This window comes from Panulirus ornatus, chromosome 28 (genome assembly GCF_036320965.1).
Source record: "Panulirus ornatus isolate Po-2019 chromosome 28, ASM3632096v1, whole genome shotgun sequence".
Lineage (NCBI taxonomy): Eukaryota > Metazoa > Arthropoda > Malacostraca > Decapoda > Palinuridae > Panulirus > Panulirus ornatus.
The window spans coordinates 11,599,666-11,620,000 of NC_092251.1; positions in this window are offsets into that span (position 1 = coordinate 11,599,666).

The following is a 20,335-nucleotide window of genomic DNA, read 5'->3' on the forward strand; positions in this document are numbered from 1 at the left end:
GGTTTTACCAGACCAGGGAAGTCACTTAGAATACTTCCTCCCTCAGGAAACTAGGGACAATGTAAAGAATTTATTTGATAACTGAAAATAGTTCTCCTTTCCACATACAACTAATCTAGTCCACTAACAGAGTCCCGTGGCACAAAATAGAGCATAGAACTCTTTTTCTATTGTTGACCACTTCAATGACCCATTAATTCTACCAGGAGCGGGACGACGAGATACTGGCCAATATATGTGAATCTGACAGCGACCTGGATACCACTCGCCCTGAATACTAAGGAGGTACAAGAAGAACACAGGCCAAGAGAAGGAGAAAAAACACTGAGGTCGTCAGTTGCCAAAATTTTCTCCCGGATTCCCTAACCAGATATCCAAGGAAAGGTAGGTAGATCCGCACCACAGTGAACAGAGAGATCCACAAGGTGATATACAGCAGCCAAGCGTCATTCCACGACTACCTGGAGCCCACTGCATCGTTGCCAAGACAAAGACACTCTAGCTAAGTGATCCATTCCAATATATCGTCTCCCAGAGCAGTGGCCTTACTTGAAGTCGGGAACTTCAATACACACCCACACTTTCTCTCGTCAACACCTTGGGAGCACTAAATAAGCTACAGGTCTGCCGCTTAAGCACCAGATTAACACTTGAGCATCTGGAGGTCTTCACTGACTCTTGGTCAAATCCTTTATCTCTCGCTAGATCCCCTCTGTAAAGGTAGGAGGACCTTGCATGTATACTACTCCTCACAACTCCCCAGATGAGGTGGAGTGTCTCCACGAAACATATCGTGTCACGTTTGTAGAAAAATCACATATTATATAGAATTGTATGAACTTCTTCTGAATGAATATAGCATATATCATGTACGTTTATAGAACATATGGAACGCGTATTTGAGGACACATTCTATACGGCTAGAAGGAGAAGTTATTGACTCAAACATTGTAAGATTTCCCAGGTGAAGGATGAGACTTTTACAGCTTCACTGATCGTGGAAGATGGAAGGTATCGTAACTGTTAAACACCGTGTGGCTGGTCTTCATGCACAATCTATGATGAAGCTGCGTAGAGGTGCATGCTACAGGTCCAAGCTTTAGTATCAGGGACTCACGCAGACCACTCATGAGCGTGGTGGTCGAGGCTCATACCTATAAAACAGAAGAAGGGGCCAGGAACATCACGATGATCGAAGAGGGACTATGGAAGACAGGTAATAGATGAAGAGGTAAGAAGGCATCAAGCTTCTGGTATACAGTCTTGCAGAAATTGGTGTTTGGAGGATGAAGCCACAGCAGAACCTGTAAAACAGGAGAAGGTGCCAGAAACATCACGATGATCGAAGAGGGACTATTGAAGATAGGTCATAGATGAAGAGGTAAGAAGGCGTCAAGCTTATGGTATCCAGTCTTGCTGAAATTGGTGTTTGGAGGATGAGCCACAGTAGAACCTGTAAAACAGGAGAAGGGGCCAGGAACATCACAGGTCATAGATGAAGAGGTAAGAAGGCGTCAAGCTTATGGTATCCAGTCTTGCTGAAAATGGTGTTTGGAGGATGAAGCCACAGTAGATATTCGAGCAGTACCTGACACTAGGACGAAGAGATACTCCTCGGCTGATATAGAATTGCTGCACACAGGAGAAATGAATGATAGCGCCGTGGACGGCCCCGTCACTGGTGTGCCAGATATCGACATGTCCTGGTGATGTCGTCTGGCTCAACGAGCGGGAGGCAGGTTATCATCTGTCAGATGTCGCTCTCTCTGAATATCCCTGTGGTCGGATATATAAATGGATATGATTACCTGTTCCATTCCGTTTGAAATAGAAGAGCCTGAGTGTCAAAGCCATCCAGAGACAAATTTATACAATTGACACAAAATGTAACAATCATATTGTAGTATTACTATATCTTCGTTATATTTAGGTCATCGTCTTGATCTTATTCAGTGAGCAGGTAATTCATATGCCAACGATTAGAGCTTGAATTGCCCATCAAAGACACCACAAGGTTATCAAGTGGTTGACAGAGGAGCGTTGCACACTGATTTATTCCATTGATAGTGATGGGAATGAGCAATGCATGTGGTGCAGCATCGTAATTAAGATCTACCATAACGTGTGTAGTATCTGATTCCTCACATGCAGTATACAACGGGTTTGATACAGCTTCTGAATCGCTTTGATAAATCAATGCGATCGTGAAGATTGTATACGAGATGCAACAACGGCAAATAAGTGCAATTTATTGCTGGTTATGGCAAAGTTTTTTTCAAATTCATCTTTGGAAATGATGTTGGTAAAGTAGAGCAATGATTTGTGACTGTCTTATGACCTTGCTGTGCCCCATACTCGATCATGCTCTTGACGTACAGCCATAATCACAAATATTCGAAATTTGGAGGCATTTTCTTTGTCTCATATATTCCTATTGCCTACTAGGGTCGCTCAGATCCTGTGATCATCTGCCGGATATATGAGTGGTTTCCGTCTAAATTATTTGCTTCTTGATTAAAAAACATGGATAATAGAATTGCCAATTAGTAATTAATGGCAACTGGCCTCAGTGGGGGTCATTAACCCTCTATTTTATCGTTTCAGTAATCAACTGATTGGTCTAATTAATGTCAGAAATTACACGAAGCAGTTATGTCATAGGATTAACCATAGCGTGTCTCTCGTTCCCTTCCATTAAGACAGTTTGCGATCGACCGATAGCTCAAGTCATCCCCCTCAAACCTGCCAGAGAATCCAGCTTTCTAACCAGCCTCCTGTGTGGCACGGAATCAAACGCCTTCCGACGGTCAAGGAAGGTACAATCCACCTCTCCATCCCTTTCACAAACGCTGAAGAAAACATAATGCACAGGACCTCCTCTCCCTCGAACCCACGGTGTCTTTCACCTACTTCGTCTCTCATTTGTTTCCTGATTGCCTTCTCCAGTGTTTTACAGACCCTTACTCATCAGCGAGACTGGTCTGTAATTTAAGGTAATTCATTGATGTGTGTGTGTGTGTGTGTGTGTGTGTGAGTGTGTGTGTGTGTGCTATGATTACCCATCTCTTTCGTACTGTATGGTGAGGGTGTTCAACACCCTTGGGGCATCTTTACTCTCACACAACTTTTTGAACATATTGATGCTGTCTATTATCAGTCCTTATATTATAAAAGCAATTCTTTACATCTTTTCTAAGATATTTCTTGCTTCGGTTTATGTTATTCCTTTTGGATGTTCTATTGCTGAATCTTTCGAAGGACATGTCACTGTTGATGTTATCAATTTGATTAAAAGATTAAAGGATGTGATCAGGTGGCCCCTTGCTTTATTTTCTTCCGTGATGTGACATATCTAAGGCTTCAGATCCTTTCCTGTAACTCAGAACCACTTAATTCTGGTACCAACCTCTTTGTCTGCCTCTTTTGGACATTCTCTATTAGTCTTCTGAACTTCTTCAAATATGGTAGCAGACTTGAGAGACGTATTCTAGATTTTGGCCTAACGTAAGACGTGTTAGTATGTGCTATTCCAGTCTATCCCTCTCTGCTCTACTTTCCACCTTATCATCCTTCCCACTATATTTCCCATCCTCCATGCTCCGTAGACTCCCTCCCTACACTATTTATCTTTCCCATCTACTTTATATTCCCTTTGCCTTGTCCTACCCTTTTCTCTTCCTCCAAACTAACCCTTATTTACCCTCCTCTCGTCCAGACCCTACCCAAAAAAGCCCCAGCAAGCGTGCATAACCATCCTCTGAGTACCTGTCTCTGTCCATCCTTGAGCACCACACCTGACGTCGAGTCTTGGCCTTGTGAACACACGACCCGCATCGTGTAGGGCCACGTCGTCGTTTCTCCACTTTCCATCTGAGGGCCAGGACGGACGTCTTCACTCACCATCATTGTTGGTGTTGTTGGCAGAAGTTTTTCGAAACAACAAGTCATTATGCATCGCTCTCCCCTCAAAATTTTTTAAGTCATCAGAGTAAGAGGTCCTCTTCCTCCTCCCCTCTACACTCAACCAGTCAAGTGTTTTCTTAACCAGCCTCCCTCCCTCTTTCTCCCCTCGAAGCCAGCTCCTCCTCCCCTCCCAACACCACCACGTCCCTCCCTCCCTCCCGTTACTGGCGGACGCCCGCCCTCCGGGACAAATTTACGCCTATGAATATTTTTTTTTCTCTCTCTAAAGATGACAGTGATTTTTTTTCCGAGGGGTATTCATTCTTTTGCCCTCGTCATTTTCCAGAGATAGAGAGAGAGAGAGGGGAGGGCCAGGATGAGGGGAGACTGAGGGGAACTATCCCAAGGCGTCTTTAAGTTGATTAGATCCTTTCTTGCCTCAGGTCACTGGAGAGGCTTTGTCGTCAGGCAAACAAAAGAGGCGCAAACATATCGACCATTTTCATCTTGCTTGGCTGATAATCACATGATGTAGGTGATGGAGACTGACTCGGGGATGAGCGCGGGCAGAACGGGGACCTGGTGCTTTTATTGGTGCGATGTTGGAGAACATGAGAGCCGATATGTTGGACGACGTATGGACTATCTACCGTCTGATGAGCATGGAGACATCTGCACGTCTGTTGCTGTATTGTCGCTGATGCCTGAAGACTTGCGTGCTATCTTCAACCAACCGAGGACCAAATCCTCCCCTCTCTCTCTCTCTCTCTCTCTCTCTCTCTCTCTCTCTCTCTCTCTCTCTCTCTCTCTCTCTCTCTCTCTCTCTCTCTCTCTCTCTCTCTCTCTCCCCATCTAGCGATCTTTCCAACACAGACACACCCACACAGACGGGCACATTTTGCCTCAGGGTTATCACCTGTTTCTCCCAATTTGCTCCGACGCATTGTACCCTCTGTGGGCTCGTCTTTGCTCCTCGAACAATGTCATTCATCCTACTATTTTCTCATATCAAGTTTAAGTTAATTTGTCTACGTTATTTCCTCCCCGAATGAGGTTCCTGTTCTTTCACAGTCGGAGGCAACGTAAAGGCACGACATTCTGTGGAACACAGCTACAAAGAAAATTGTTTTTGTAACGTTTTCTTCACACTTGTTCGCCGTTCCTTACGTTAAGAGGTAGCGCCAGGAACAGACGAACAGCGGCCTTCTTTACATACACCCACTCTCTAGCTGTCGTGTATAATGCACCGAGACAAGAGCCCCTTATCCACAACCAGTCCCCACAGACCTATCTCTTTGAGACTCATTTACCAAACGCTTTCAGTGCTTGGTCTATAAAGATTGGTGTTGGACGGCGGGAGTCAAGTGTGATGTTGGGATTTAAATAACTTTGTTAAGTACTGACACCTGATGAGGTGGATTGTCTCCACGAAACATGTTGTGCCACTTGTATGGAAAAATTACATGTTAGATATAATTTTATGAACTCCTACTGAAGTGCGATTTCACCTTCATACTATCATCACGGACTAGTGTGATCATCATATGTACACATACGCATGTATATATATATATATATATATATATATATATATATATATATATATATATATATATATATATATATATATATATATATATATATATATATATATATATATGAACACATTTCTTTCATACTTGTTCTCTGTTTCCTACACAAGAGACATAAAGAAAAGAAGGCTTCATTCGCTCACATCCATTTCTTTCTGAAAGGGGCCTGATGTTACCCAGGACGCCCCAGGCTTTTGCAACTCCAAGGCTGCGCTCCACTCAGCAGCTGGAACAAAATGGTCTCCCTTGAAGCGGGAAGTTCCTTAAGCAGACTGAACCCTCTTTCCTCAACCGAGTCGATGATACAGCTTTACTCGAGTCGAATTTCCAATCGTGTTGTCACCTCAAGCAGGCAGACTAACACCTTAATGTATATATGACGTGTGTGATGAAAAAAATTCGTCGTGTAAATGCTCTACTGTTTTTGTGAATGACATATCTTTAACAATGATTCAAATACTGCTGGGACATGAGCGTAAATATTCATTTTAACTTTGCACTAGGGACGTTTTGCAAACAAACTCTGAGTTTGATAAGTGAAACGCCAGGTATTGTTTCAGTATCCTAAGGGAAAGTGATGCATATGTAATGAAGCTATATTTTTTTTTCATCATTTCTGTACCTCCGTTACGATCATGGTATTCAAAGTTACGACCATGATATTCAAAGTTATCATAGACATTGTGCAAATATGTAACAGCAGAAGGTGATCTGGCTGTGTGGTATATGTAGTGTGGACACGCATGTCTTGCCTATGCACTGTGTAGAAGGTTGTGCTCTGACCTGCCGTGTTCTTAGTCCTGAGTGACTAGCTACTTGGATGGTCTCTCGTGTACTTCGTATGATTTGGAAGGTCATGGATCGTCTGAGTACAGTGTAAAAGGCCATGCCATATCAATGTAATTTTTGATGGTTCTATTAGGCCTGACCATCACCGTGGATGGCCTGGTGTTCCTTGTTCTTATTTCTTTCTGTGTTCAAGGCTCCAGTCACAAACAAAACTCCACATCAAGGACAGGCCTTAATTGAAATGTAGAGAGGATTAGAAAACGGAAAAAGAAAAGACATGGGGAAAGTACTTACGAATTTTGGAGAAAGTGAAAAACCTGTCTTGTGAAATGTGCCAGGTCATAGTTATTAGGACAAAACATGAAAAGATGGAGAGTTCCAAAGCTTCGACGTATAGGGAAGGAAGCAGTCGTCAAAACGGCCCACCCTTGAGTTGCCAAGGGCCACACAATAATCATGTGACGCAGCACCGTGCCGAGTATTGGGGGGCACACAAGCAGCCAGCTCTCGGGAGGGTGTCGTTGTACACTTGGGTGTACGTACTGCCAGGGACACAGAAATGTCTGGGTCTTGGTTCTTCCATTTCTCGAGTCGACATTTCTGGTTCACTTTGGTTTTGATGCATAGGTTGATGTTGTTGCTGTTGTTGTTGCGTGTGTGTGTGTGTGTGTGTGTGTGTGTGTGTGTGTGTGTGTGTGTGTGTGTTTGCGAATGTCCGCTCCGGAAGGGCGATTGATACATGCAGTGAAAGCAGTTTTTTCAGCCCTCTGCACCTGCCTGCTCACTTTGTATTAGCTAGCGCTTCAAGAACCTCGGAAAAAGTGAAATCATCTGCGGGTCATATAGTTGGCTGTTAGTGAGATTACAGTGATAGCATTCGGAGGTGACTCTGCAGGAGAGGTTGACGTGATTAAACTCTCTCTCTCTCTCTCTCTCTCTCTCTCTCTCTCTCTCTCTCTCTCTCTCTCTCTCTCTCTCTCTCTCTCTCTCTCTCTCTCTCTCCTCTTGCATCCTGCTAACCTCAAGAGCGCACAGGTGGCGTTTCACTTCTCTCCTGATGGCTGAGCTTGGAGTAATGTCAGGATAATTCGTAGATTAATCTGTGAATTGCAAAATGATTTGAGAAGCGAGATAGCCTCGCTGGGGAAGTGGCTGGCAGGGTGGAATTTACTGACAGTAACGGGGAACTAGGAAAAAAAAAAAAGGGTGAGGATAGAGGGGAGGGAGAGAGGGTGAGTGAGAGGTAGGGAGGGAATGATGATGGAGTGGAGAGAGGGGTAGGGACAATAGGGTTGAGAGAGGGGATAGCGAGGGACGGGAGGAGAGACGATGATCACTGACCAGAGAGTAATATCAGAGATGGTAATCGAGATGGCCTTTTACCTCTATATGATCGCCTCACGTTTCCTGACATATTTCCATGGCTTATATTCCCATTACCACAAAGTCTACCACACGTGGGAACTTCTGTTATTAAATTCTTCCGTGGCTCTCGTGTGTTTTATAATCTTGCAGACTGCTGTCACCACGAAAACTTTTCCCGTCAGTAAAGACGCCCTTTACTCCATGATTTTCTTTTCTTTCTTGACTATTTTTTTTCCCCCTGCGTGTTGTGATGCTGGAGGGAGGGAGGAGCGGTGGGTAAAAATAAGAGCCATCAACCTTACTGCCTTACCTGTATCTATGGAGATTTACGAGCTCAAGATAATGTTACTGTCCCCCCCCAGCAGATGACCTCCTTATTGGAAAGGTCAGGTTCTTCTGTTACCTGTCTTGCTTCCTCTAAATCTCCCCCTCGTGTATCTTGCTACATAAGGCTTCCCGAGCAGAAGTAGACAGTGTGTCCCCCCAAACAAAACCCTTCAATGCTTTTCAACTTGTGCCAATATTTGCTGCACTCCTGCAGGCGACAGACCAAAGAAATCACATTATATAAAAAAATAGCAAAAAAGAGAAAAAAAATCACGAATATTCTGTAGCGTAATGCGTGGTATTTGTACCTCAGGGAAGAACTTGTTATGTCAGCTGCTCAGAATACAGCCTCCTCACCCTCCCCACATGAAGCCGTAGGCAATGCTCTCTCCCCCCAATCGCCTCAAGGAAAGACATAGTCATCAACAATATAAAACAATCACCCTCCCTCTCTCTCTCCCTCCCTCTCTCCCTTTTCCTCTGAAATGACGACTCTCGCTCCTGTGTTCATACGCGCTGTTGCGCCCGTCGCTCTTGTTTGGGGCCTTGTGGTAGACCTTTTGGCTGATGTTGCCACTCATCACGTCTTTCCTTCACCTTTTATCAAATACCTTCAAGTCTTACAGTGAAGTTTTCGTCCTTGACGCATGATGTGATAGCGTGGCGCGCGTAGTCCAATGGATGAGAGATAGGGAGGTGGCTTGTGAGTGTGTCTTGTTACCCTTGTGTCTTGTGGCTTAGCAAAGTGACGAAGCATCTGGCAACAGTGGGAGAGGGAGCCTCAGGCCAGTCTTGTGATTCGCTTCTGATTTGATCCTGGTGTCGATTCTCAGAGAGGCTGGGGAGAGGAAATGTGATTTGTCGACGTTGATGTGGAAATCATACAAATAACATGTGTGACCAAGGACCTCTAGTGTCAAGTAACAAGATCTATAATGCGTTAACTTTGATCCTGGACGAAGAACAATGATTGCGGAATCCATTTTCTTTCCATCGGCTGCTCTGTCGTAATTTCTAAAAGCTGATTTTATTCCATTCTGCAATGGCGCGACTCTATTCAGAGGCCATTCCGTCCGCGTTAATTGAAATCTTAATTTTCGCGATGTGATAACGCTTCATGGTCATGTCCTTCAGTTACTCATATCCCTTAACCATCATCCTGTACAATTCTCCTTCTCTGAACCCATCAGCCCGATTAGCTGTTCTTCAGCTAACATTTCTCTCTGTCTCTCTGTCTCTGTCTGTCCGTCACTCTCTCTCTCTCTGTCTCTGTCTCTATCTGTCCGTCTCTCTCTCTCTCTCTCTCTCTCTCTCTCTCTCTCTCTCTCTCTCTCTCTCTCTCTCTCTCTCTCTCTCTCTCTATCTCTCTCTCGGCTCTTCTTCCCCTCGTATAAAAATCGGGACCCACTTGCAAGATATCCAAATTATCGCCAAAGTTTTAAGATTGTTAGGTCCTGACTATAGTCTATTAACGTAAATCTAAAAAGATTCTGCCTATTTTTCAAAAACGGTCATTAAAAGGAGGGATCTACGAGACTCTTATATCCTGTAATGAACAGGGAAGTCACTCAAGACTAAAGAGGAGAGAAAAGAGATTCTGTGGGAAGGAAGAGAAGAGGACTGAATTGCGAGGTTGATGGAAGCGGAAGAGGAGGAGGAGGAGGAGGAGGAGGAAGCGGAGGAGGAGGAAGCAGAGGAGGAGGAAGCGGAGGAGGAGGAGAAGCACCTATGGGAGGCAATACAGAGTGTGAGACAAATGGTTCTCCTCATCCAAAATCTGTGTCTCCTCATCACCAGTCTGAGTTGGGATCGTATACCGAAGCTGTTGTCCTGCCGCTTCCAACGAGCGTCCCCCAGGACTTCTCTCCTCACCCCCTCCGTCTATTTGTGTCGCTCTTATTTCTCTACGGACGTGTCTCGATTTCCTCGGAGCTGCTAGAAGATAGGAACCAGGCGCGTATATGTCGTCCTTCCGAAGACAGTGGACGGGAGAACGTTAGGAGGAGATGAGAGGGATGCACCTCGATGGATATCACAAGAGAGGCTGCTTCTCATTCATTTAATTCCCTTTTGTCACCCCTTCTCCTCTCTCTCTCTCTCTCTAACTCTCTCTCTCTCTCTCTCTCTCTCTCTCTCTCTCTCTCTCTCTCTCTCTCTCTCTCTCTCTCTCTCTCTCTCTCTCTCTCTCTCTCTCTCTCTCTCTCTCTCTCTCTCTCTCTCTCTCTCTCTGTATCTACTTTACTCTTAACCTTCCGATCTCCACTCGATATAACTTGTGAGACATAATGAGGGCATTACCGGCCGTGTGTGTGTGTGTGTGTGCGTGTGTATCATAGACTCTAATACTTCATCAACTCGCCTTAGCCACAGACTTGATCCCGTGTCTTTTGGAAAACAAGTGCAGATATTTGTAGCCTTTTAGGTAATCACATTTATAAGTCTCTCAAAATATCCATATCAGCTTTTTCCCCCATTCTCATTCACTTGTTTTCGTTAATCGTCTATCAAAAAGGCAATTAAATATCGGAATAAATCAAATATTGGCTAAAAAAAAGGACAGAAAAAAATTCTTCACAATCTCCCGTCATGTCCAGCAACACAATTACACAGGCTCTCGTCAAGGGAAGCGCCAGGAAAACATCAGTACAACTGTGTTGTCCAACGGGCGGACGACCCCATCGCACAGGGTGTTTCCTCCCAAACTTTGAGCGCCAAGACAGAGTAATGAGTTCCCCTCCCAAGCTTGCAGAAAATGTTGGAAGTGTCAAGTGTTCCTTGAGGTTGAGCATCTCAACTTGGCCTTGCGGTTCACCGAAGCAACACTGTGTTCTTGAATATGAGTTCATGTTTTTATCATGCTCTGTCTATATTGCAGAGCTTCGTACGACGAAATTCACTGGTGATCCTCTGGCTAGGATTTGCCAGAGGTTCTTCAAGAAGGTAAAGCATTAATTACCATCAACACCAGCAGCATCAAAAGGTGAAATTTTGTGGATTGCAAGCCTGAACAACGTGATTTAGTCATACCTACTTTTTCTATGTTAGCTGAGATGGCACGAGCAGCTGAGGTTTCCCTGATCAAAGCCATCCCATGAAATAGATAGATAGATAGACAGACATATAGGTAGATAGATAGATGTAGATATAGATATAGATACGATGATCACACTAGTCCGTGATGATACTATGAAGGTGAAATCTCACTTCAGTGAGAGTTTATACAACTTTATCTAATATGAAATTTTTCTATGCATGTGGCACATGTTTCGTGGCCAAGCAGGAAAAACTGTAACGGAGAGGTGTTATTGGTACCGTCATGCAGTACGCAGGGATGACCACAAAAATGCGATCGCTAAACATTGTCATGAAAATGATCACCTCATAGATCTTGAAAATCCCGTTATTCCATCCACCTCTGCTGATTATGCCACACTTAGCGTCATTGAATCAGTCTTAATTGCTAATACTAAGAACTTTAATTTGTCCCCAGGTAATTTTAAAGCCCATCCTAGCATAAACCAAATCATTATGAGAGAACTGACAAAACACGAAAACATAAAATAAGTTGTTCAAGACATACCCAGCTACCCAGGTCAACCCCCGCCACGTGACCCCCCTTAATCACTCTCCCTTACAACGGTTACTGCCAGACAAAGCGGACAGTGGTTGGTCTGTTACAGATTGGTGCTGGACGGCGGGACTCAAGTGTGGTGTTGGGATTTAAATAACTTTGTTAAGTACTGGCACCTGATGAGGTGGAGTGACTCCACGAAACATGTCGTGCCACATGTATAGAAAAATTACATGTTAAAAAGAACTGTATATGAGCTCCTACTGAAGTGCGATTTCATCTTTATACAGTGTGTGTGTGTGTGTGTGTGTGTGTGTGTGTTACTGGACTCTTCCTGATCGAGAATGCGCCTCAGGTGATATATCATCTTTGGCGAAGTTGTATCACTGGAAGTACAATCTCGTCAGAAAACATATCATTATCCAAAGGAATCTACATTCCCCTCCTACTGGAAGTAGCGGAATTTTGGGGTTTGTAGTATCCTGTAGTGAGAGTTTCCTGGATAAAACGAGGATTGCTTTCATTAAAAAACGTTCCTGGGTTATTATTATATATATGGTATCGACTATGTACTACCACTACTGATATGGAGTACAGCCCCCACCAAATTGAGCATCATATATCTCGCAAAATATAAAATCCAGCAGTGTATAGTGTCCCTTGGGACATACAAAGCCATAGAGATGAAAAGAAGAGGAAATCGTATGGCTTTCCGATGCCAAATCGACACAGAAATGATATGAGTGGGTCATATACTCAAAAAATAAAAAGGGTAGATGATTTAAGCTCTCTATATAAAAGTGGCAACGATGTTGAAACAAATTGGAATATCAGTGGCCTCTCTGTGTACTGTTTTGTTTCAGTGCTTCAGTCCTTGAACCTTTAATAGGATCCATCAACTCTGGCGGCTGCTGAAAATTATTCAGTGTCCATTGCCCATCCATCAGGTTCACATATTTTTCCCATTTCGTACGTAAACAACATTCTGTTGTTGCAAGAGTGTTTCTGTTATTTATTCTTTATCCTAGCCTACACTGAACCAACTTGTATGTGTAACAATAACTTTTTTTTCTTTCTACCTGCACGCACCAGAGGAAAACGTGCTTTTCTATACCCAGGATATAGGGACAAAAAAGGCCTATGGAAGATGCATTTTCATATTCTTCCCAGTATAGAGTACATGTGGGCAGTGATATATATTTGCCAGTTTAAGTCTTCTTTTGAACTGGGGAACTGAATACCGTGATCAGAGCCATCTGATTAACGCTATATATACCGTAGCCTAAGCCAGATACCCATCTTATTAACCAGGAGGATCAACAGCCTGGGTTGACTGAACCGGCTGTTGTGACCAGGATTAGAACCCGGGCGGCCTGTAAACGCGTCACGGGGCAGATACGCTAACCGCTACACCACGGAGGTATGCTAACGTTCCCTGTACAGATATGGCTTGCACGAATCCACAGACAGTCATTCTACACAAATACCTCAAAACTGGAACAAAGATCGAGAGATGAGCTTTAGAAAGTAGTAATCAAACTCCATCGTCCGATTACACTTACAAACAGATCTCAAAAAGGCAACAAGAACATACACTAAGGAGGACTGTATAATGGCACCAAATCATTTTTCTTTGACGGGACATAAATTCAAGACTTGAGATGGCCTCTTGTCATAAAGCAAACGCACATGGCATGTACAAGAAGTCAGACAGCACACTATTACCTTCCTTTATGCTATTTTCAACCTATATTTCGCAGAGCTATTTCAGACCAACATAGCTACACACTTCATCCCAGAACCCCCTTAGTCTACTGGTTCGCTTACGTACATATAGTGGAGCCAACGCTCTATAAAAACACCTGAAGGTTGTAGCATATATTACCCCACGTACCTCATAACAACTCACATATAACGACAAAATAAGTCTATGGGAAGGAAAGACTACATGAAGAGACAACACTGACATTGGAATGGGATTCCAAACCATACGGTCAAATTAAGGATGAAGTGTAGTTATCATCGTAATAGAATTGCATCTCTATTTCTAACCTCATACGTAGTTATTGAATTTGACAACTAGATATATATATATAGTAGGTCTCGGCTAGCATTAGTCCCTGTTAGTATATCTTTGTAATTTGGTAAATCATCAGAAAAGGATTTATATGTGTAACGTGAAAAGCTGTATGCGATTATCAGAATCATATTGGTGGGTAAGTCAACCAGATTTCAGTTGTAGCATGTAAAGGATGGGTGTATTTAGGGTTGATGCGCTTTTTTCATAGCATTGGAAGGTTAGATAGCTATTGGTGACCAGATTGCATGAACATGTGAATGCCATCAATTGAGGACAGAAAAAGATATATTGGGATGGAGTCTGAATGCATTTCTATTTCCCATGGTAACTGCAATCCTATACTTCACTTGTCTGTGTACTCTTTACCATTTCATCCATATCTCTTTCCAAAGATTTTCTTGTTTTCATCTTTTGTCTATATAGTTTTGAATAAATGAGATTCTATTAAACGAAAGGTGAAATATATATATTCCGATACGTGCCTTTTTATTTTCCCTCCGTTCATTTTTAAGCAGAGCACAGATTAAAGTTGAAAATACAGAGGGGTCGTCATCTGTGACATGGTTGGCGTCATCTTTCGTTTTCAGATTTTACCCCTTCAAGGTGAATTTTGACCAGGTTCCCTTCATCCTCAGCTATCTATAAATCTATGTTTTCACTTACGTCACCATCAAAAAATCTTCCAGTTTATCAATTTATTTATTATCATTCATTTATCGATGATATTTCCTTTTCGTCACTATATTTCTCTAGGTTCATGTCCCTTTTTTATGTTAGATGACACGGCACGGGCAACAGGCCCTTATCAAGGCCATTCCATTAACGATATATATATATATATATATATATATATATATATATATATATATATATATATATATATATATATATATATATACCTCAGCCTAAGCCAAGTACCCATTTTATTAACCAACTCTTACAGGTGGATGAACAGCTTGGTTAACTGTGGACCGACTGCTGCAACTAGGATTCGAACCTATCCGAGAAGTCTTGACTGAGGACGTACAATTACCCATGCCTTCACGGGCTATCAGAAACACAGAAACAAAATCTACACTTTCAAACAATCACTGCATTAATGTCTTCACTTCGCATTTGCTCCACTTCGCCCTGAGTATTTCTCTACTCCTGCTTTTTCCCCTAATCTTCTCTCCTCCTGTTCCTCCCCCTCCCGTCATTTTAGCCCCGGGCCACCGTTAGATGTCGCCTTCGACGCCTCAGACGTGATAAACAATGCCATTACTTTTGCCACCCTGGTGAGAAAGTTTAAATTTAATCTGGACGTCCAAGGATCTTTGACTCATGCAATTCATTAGTTCCGAGACTTGCCGAGGCGGTATTCTTCCCACTCATTCTTTCTTTACCTTTTTATTTTTTTCCTCAAAGAAATTTCTCTGACAACGGAGTGGAAACTTTGCCGTGAAACACACCTCCAACGAGACAATATTGGTCTCTGTCTTCCCCGTGTTTTTCCTAATGAATGAGACTTTTGTCTCGGGATCTCATAATAGTCTCGATATGACGTGTTTGAAGCACGACGGGAAAGTTTTCTTCGTCGTCTCTTCCTTTAGCTAGTTATTCGTCCTATTCCCTTTCCATCGTTGCAAATTTTCCTGTCACAGAAGCGTTATATCAAAGGTTAGTTTTAGTGAACTATAAAACAACTGTAGAATTTCCAGACTTGTTGAAGATCCCAGAATCATGAAGTGGCTTCGAAACTGCGTTCATGAGGGATCGAAACCTGTTGCCGTTATTCGATATCCTCGTTACTCTCGAGAGATTCAACGAGCTATATATATATATTTCGTAAGAAAGTAAATAAGGATATGAGGTTCAACGAGCTAGATATATATATAGTTTGTATCATAAGAGCATATATATGGATTGTTCTCTATCTGCACTTTAGCCTAGTGACACGCCAACACATCAGAATGAAACAGGAGACTGTGGTTGTTGAAGTCAAAGTCATACCTGCGTAAATGGATGAAAGTAGGGAACACGAGAGAGCAAGAAAACTTGAGATAGAAAAGTGGAGATAGACAGATATAGTAAAGATATGTAAAAAGATATAAAAGTAGGCATCTATCTGTCTATCTGTTTATCTATATATCTATCTATCTCTCTCTATATCTAGCTATCTATCTATCTATTTATATATATATATATATATATATATATATATATATATATATATATATATATATATATATATATATATATATATATATGTGTGTGTGTGTGTGTGTGTGTGTGTGTGTGTGTGTGTGTGTGTGTGTGTGTGTGTGGTTATTCAACAATGCCAAACATGACATTAGCTCTTGTCAGTGGCACTTCGCTCTCAGATGTGCCATGTGTGTCTGTGAGTGTATGAGAGTTGTAAGGTGGAGTTTTGTGTATAATATCTCGCCCCATAACACGTTCCAATAACCTTTCTCATAAAATGTATCAAATCATTTTCTATTTTTTTATACACTTCTTCTGGTAACTCGTTACCTTCGTCAAGAGGACTGAGAATGAATCAAAGTGGAAATCAGAAGTTTCTCATTATTTTTTCTTCTTCTTCAATTTCAACTTGTGAACATGCCAGGAAGAATTTACTGAGGAAATAAATCTCATCTGCAGAGATCATGGATCATGTGGTGTGCCTCTGTCCTACCAGATGTAAGATGCTGTGTTGAGTCAGCTGTTCATGCTCAGTCGATGTATTTTTGTCAGGCAAGTTTCTACTGTTCCTTAGATGAGGTCGAGAGTGTGTAATGCTGTGCTTCTGTCTATGGCCTCCAGATACGATGTTCCTTCTCTCTTGCTGTTGGTGCTATATGGAGATGATCCCCTGTTCATGATTACGTCATATGATGCTCTTTTGTCTCTCTGTTCCTGATGACTTTGTCCAAAACGGATCCTCTGTTCTTATACTCTGCTGAAGAAAGATGTTTCCTCAATGATGATGATGTATAATACTGTCTCTCTGTTTCTGTGATGTTGTCCTGTGATATAGTGACTCGTCTCTTATACTCCTGTATGGTCCAGCCCTTTTAGAAAACGACGGAGTTTAACACTACTACTTCAGCATTTCTGATAATACTGAAAGTGGCGAAGTATATACCTTAAGATCAATACACACACACACACACTCTACCATAGTTATCCTCTCGACTGCACCAACGGCGTAATACTAGAAAGTGCAGCGTCCAACTCCGCGCTATGATTGGACCAGCAATCTATATGGATATTAGCAATCACAGAGTCGTAGTAACTGCCATTGGCAGTAACTACCCTATGGGAACGTCTTAGCACTGGAGCTCACATTGATCGCCATCTATATACATTAACCACAAAATATATGCTTAGAAATGACTCGTTTGGGTTAACTGAAGGTAAATGCACGAAACAACTCGGGCACCAGGACTTTTGTATTTCATTTTCAAGAGAAGTACAGTAAAACCTGGTTGGTTTGATCTGAAGATGAAGCCGATGCTGTACGCTGTAAAATATGTAGCAGGTGATTTAGAACATAATAGTATAACATATAACGACGTGAAAACTACTGCATTATACGCTAAATTACGTTTTTTTTCTCTGTCTCTCAAAATTACGTAGATGGATAAAAACAAACAAGTTATTACGCACACACACACACACACACACACACACACACACATAACACACACACACACACACACACACACACACACATCAGCCTTGGCAGTGCAGCAGCGAGCGCTGCCATCCAGTGTAGTAAAGGATAAAGAATTTGAGTCCGCAGATATGGGAGCTGGCTCACAGCCAACCCAGATGTTCATCTTTGTCTTCAGGGTAATTGACGAATGGTTACTTGTGGTAAGCTGGGATATATATATATATATATATATATATATATATATATATATATATATATATATATATATATATATATATATATATATGTAAGGTAAAGAAACAATATGTATACAAGGTTAAGAGACGGTGCAACACTTAGTGAAAACCCTCCTCGTAACAGAGAGCTTGGAAAAACAAAAAGTGCAGACACACACACACACACACACACACACACACACACACACACACACGTACCTAAATTCAGACGTCAGGAGGATTCAAGTTGAGTGGTGTGGTCGCTGGCAGCAGCAATCAATCCGGTCCAACATTCATCCTTACTGACTATCACGATGACCCCCTCACAATCCCCCTGCCGGCGTAGAGAGGACCTATCCCTCATCTCTTAGGTCGTAATCCTCGACAGACAACACCTCCTACCAGCAGTCTCCAAGGCAACGACCCCAGCCAGGGATCTGGGACTTCACCACAGACACAGACTCCTCCCGAAACGAAATGGGAGGTATGCCAACGTAGCTTTGTTGACATGGGGACCGATCGAACAGGCAAGCTCCGAGCTTTCAGTCAGCATCGTTAGTAATCAGTACTTTAACCAGGATATCCTATTCAGAGGATATAGTCATGCTAATCTCTGGGTGGCTGGCAGGTGTGTGGGAGATGGTGGCTGTTAGGTGTGTGGGAGCTGGCTGGGAGGTGTGTGGGAGCTGGTGGCTGGGAGGTGTGTGGGAACAGGTGGCTGGGAGGTGTGTGGGAGCTGGTGGCTGGGAGGTGTGTGGGAACAGGTGGCTGAGAGGTGCGTGGGAGATGGTTGCTGGTAGGTGCGTGGGAGCTGGTGGTTGGTAGGTGTGTGGGAGATGGTGGCTGGTAGATGTGTGGGAGCTGGTGGCTGGGAGGTGTGTGGGAGCTGGTGGCTGGGAGGTGTGTGGGAGCTGGTGGCTGGTAGGTGTGTAGGAGATGGTGGCTGGTAGGTGTGTGGGAGCTGGTAGCTGGTAGGTGTGTGGGAGCTGGTGGCTGGGAGGTGTGTGAGAACTGGTGGCTGGTAGGTGTGTAGGAGCTGGTGGCTGGGAGGTGTGTGGGAGCTGGTGGCTGGGAGGTGTGTGGGAACAGGTGGCTTGGAGGTGTGTGGGAGCTGGTGGCTGGGAGGTGTGTGGGAGCTGGTGGCTGGGAGGTGTGTGGGAGCTGGTGGCTGGTAGGTGTGTAGGAGATGGTGGCTGGTAGGTGTGTGGGAGCTGGTAGCTGGTAGGTGTGTGGGAGCTGGTGGCTGGGAGGTGTGTGAGAACTGGTGGCTGGTAGGTGTGTAGGAGATGGTGGCTGGTAGATGTGTGAGAACTGGTGGCTGGTAGGTGTGTGGGAGATGGTAGGGCTGGGAGGTGTGTGGGAGCTGGTGGCTGGGAGGTGTGTGGGAACTGGTAGGGCTGGGAGGTGTGTGGGAGCTGGTGGCTGGGAGGTGTGTGGGAGCTGGTAGGGCTGGGAGGTGTGTGGGAGCTGGTGGCTGGTAGGTGTGTGGGAGCTGGTGGCTGGGAGGTGTGTGGGAACAGATGGGTGGGAGGTGTGTGGGAACAGGTGACTGGGAGGTGTGTGGGAGCAGATGGGTGGGAGAGCGAGAGGCCGTAGGTCACCCACCTGTTGTGGTCGTGTGCAGATTAAATTCACATCCACCGTGTACCCGGCATGGGATACTGGATTACTTTTACATTAGGTACATAACGTGACAATATTCTACGGGTATACGACATCCACTCCGACCTCAGCAACTTCCGAATAAAAATCAATCCCATACAAACTTGGGGAATATATATATATATATATATATATATATATATATATATATATATATATATATATATATATATATATATATATATATATATATATATATATATATATATATATATTTTTTTTTTTTTTTTCTTTTTTTTTTCATACTATTCGCTATTTCCCGCGATAGCGAGGTAGCATTAAGAACAGAGGACTGGGCCTTTGAGGGAATATCCTCACCTGGACCTCTTCTCTGTTCCTTCTTTTGGAAAATTAAAAAAAAAAAAAAAAAAACGAGAGGGGAGGATTTCCAGCCCCCCGCTCCCTTCCTTATATATATATATATATATATATATATATATATATATATATATATATATATATATATATATATGATGTCATCTGTGAAATAAGAAAAATCCTTTTAGCCAGAAACACTATTTTTCGGGGATTATTCGTGCTTGAACTTCACTCTTCTCTGAGAAGATGATAGGTGCTCGTGCGTGCTGAGGAAGTATCCACAGATATGCGAAAACTTTAAAAGCTTTTGGACAAGGCGAGAAACCTCCAGAGACTGGTCTTGTGAGCTTTGTGTTGAGGGTTTACTCAGAGACTTCCAGTGAAGGCTAGAGAGAATATCATTTCTTGGAAAGGCATCCAAGAACATTAGATAACGCAGCCGGCATCAGATCCTGTATAGTAATGATCAGACGGTCTCCAAAGACTCATGTAAATGATCATTGAACTAATTGTTCTTTAAGGTAGATGATCCAAGGATGTGGTCACCCAGAGATGGGCTCATGACTTTAAGAAACTTGGATGGTATTTCTCTTGAATTTCTTGGACTGATTTCTCTTAAGATGAAGCAAGTTTGTCGGGAGACATTCTTGGTTTTAGTTTAGTCTTGGTTGTAGTTTGTTCTTTGATATTCTAATCTTTTTTCTAGATGGAGAGAGAGAGGAGGACTGATGTAGTAGTCTAACGCTTGGGATAGAATACCTCTCTCTCTCTCTCTCTCTCTCTCTCTCTCTCTCTCTCTCTCTCTCTCTCTCTCTCTCTCTATATATATATATATATATATATATATATATA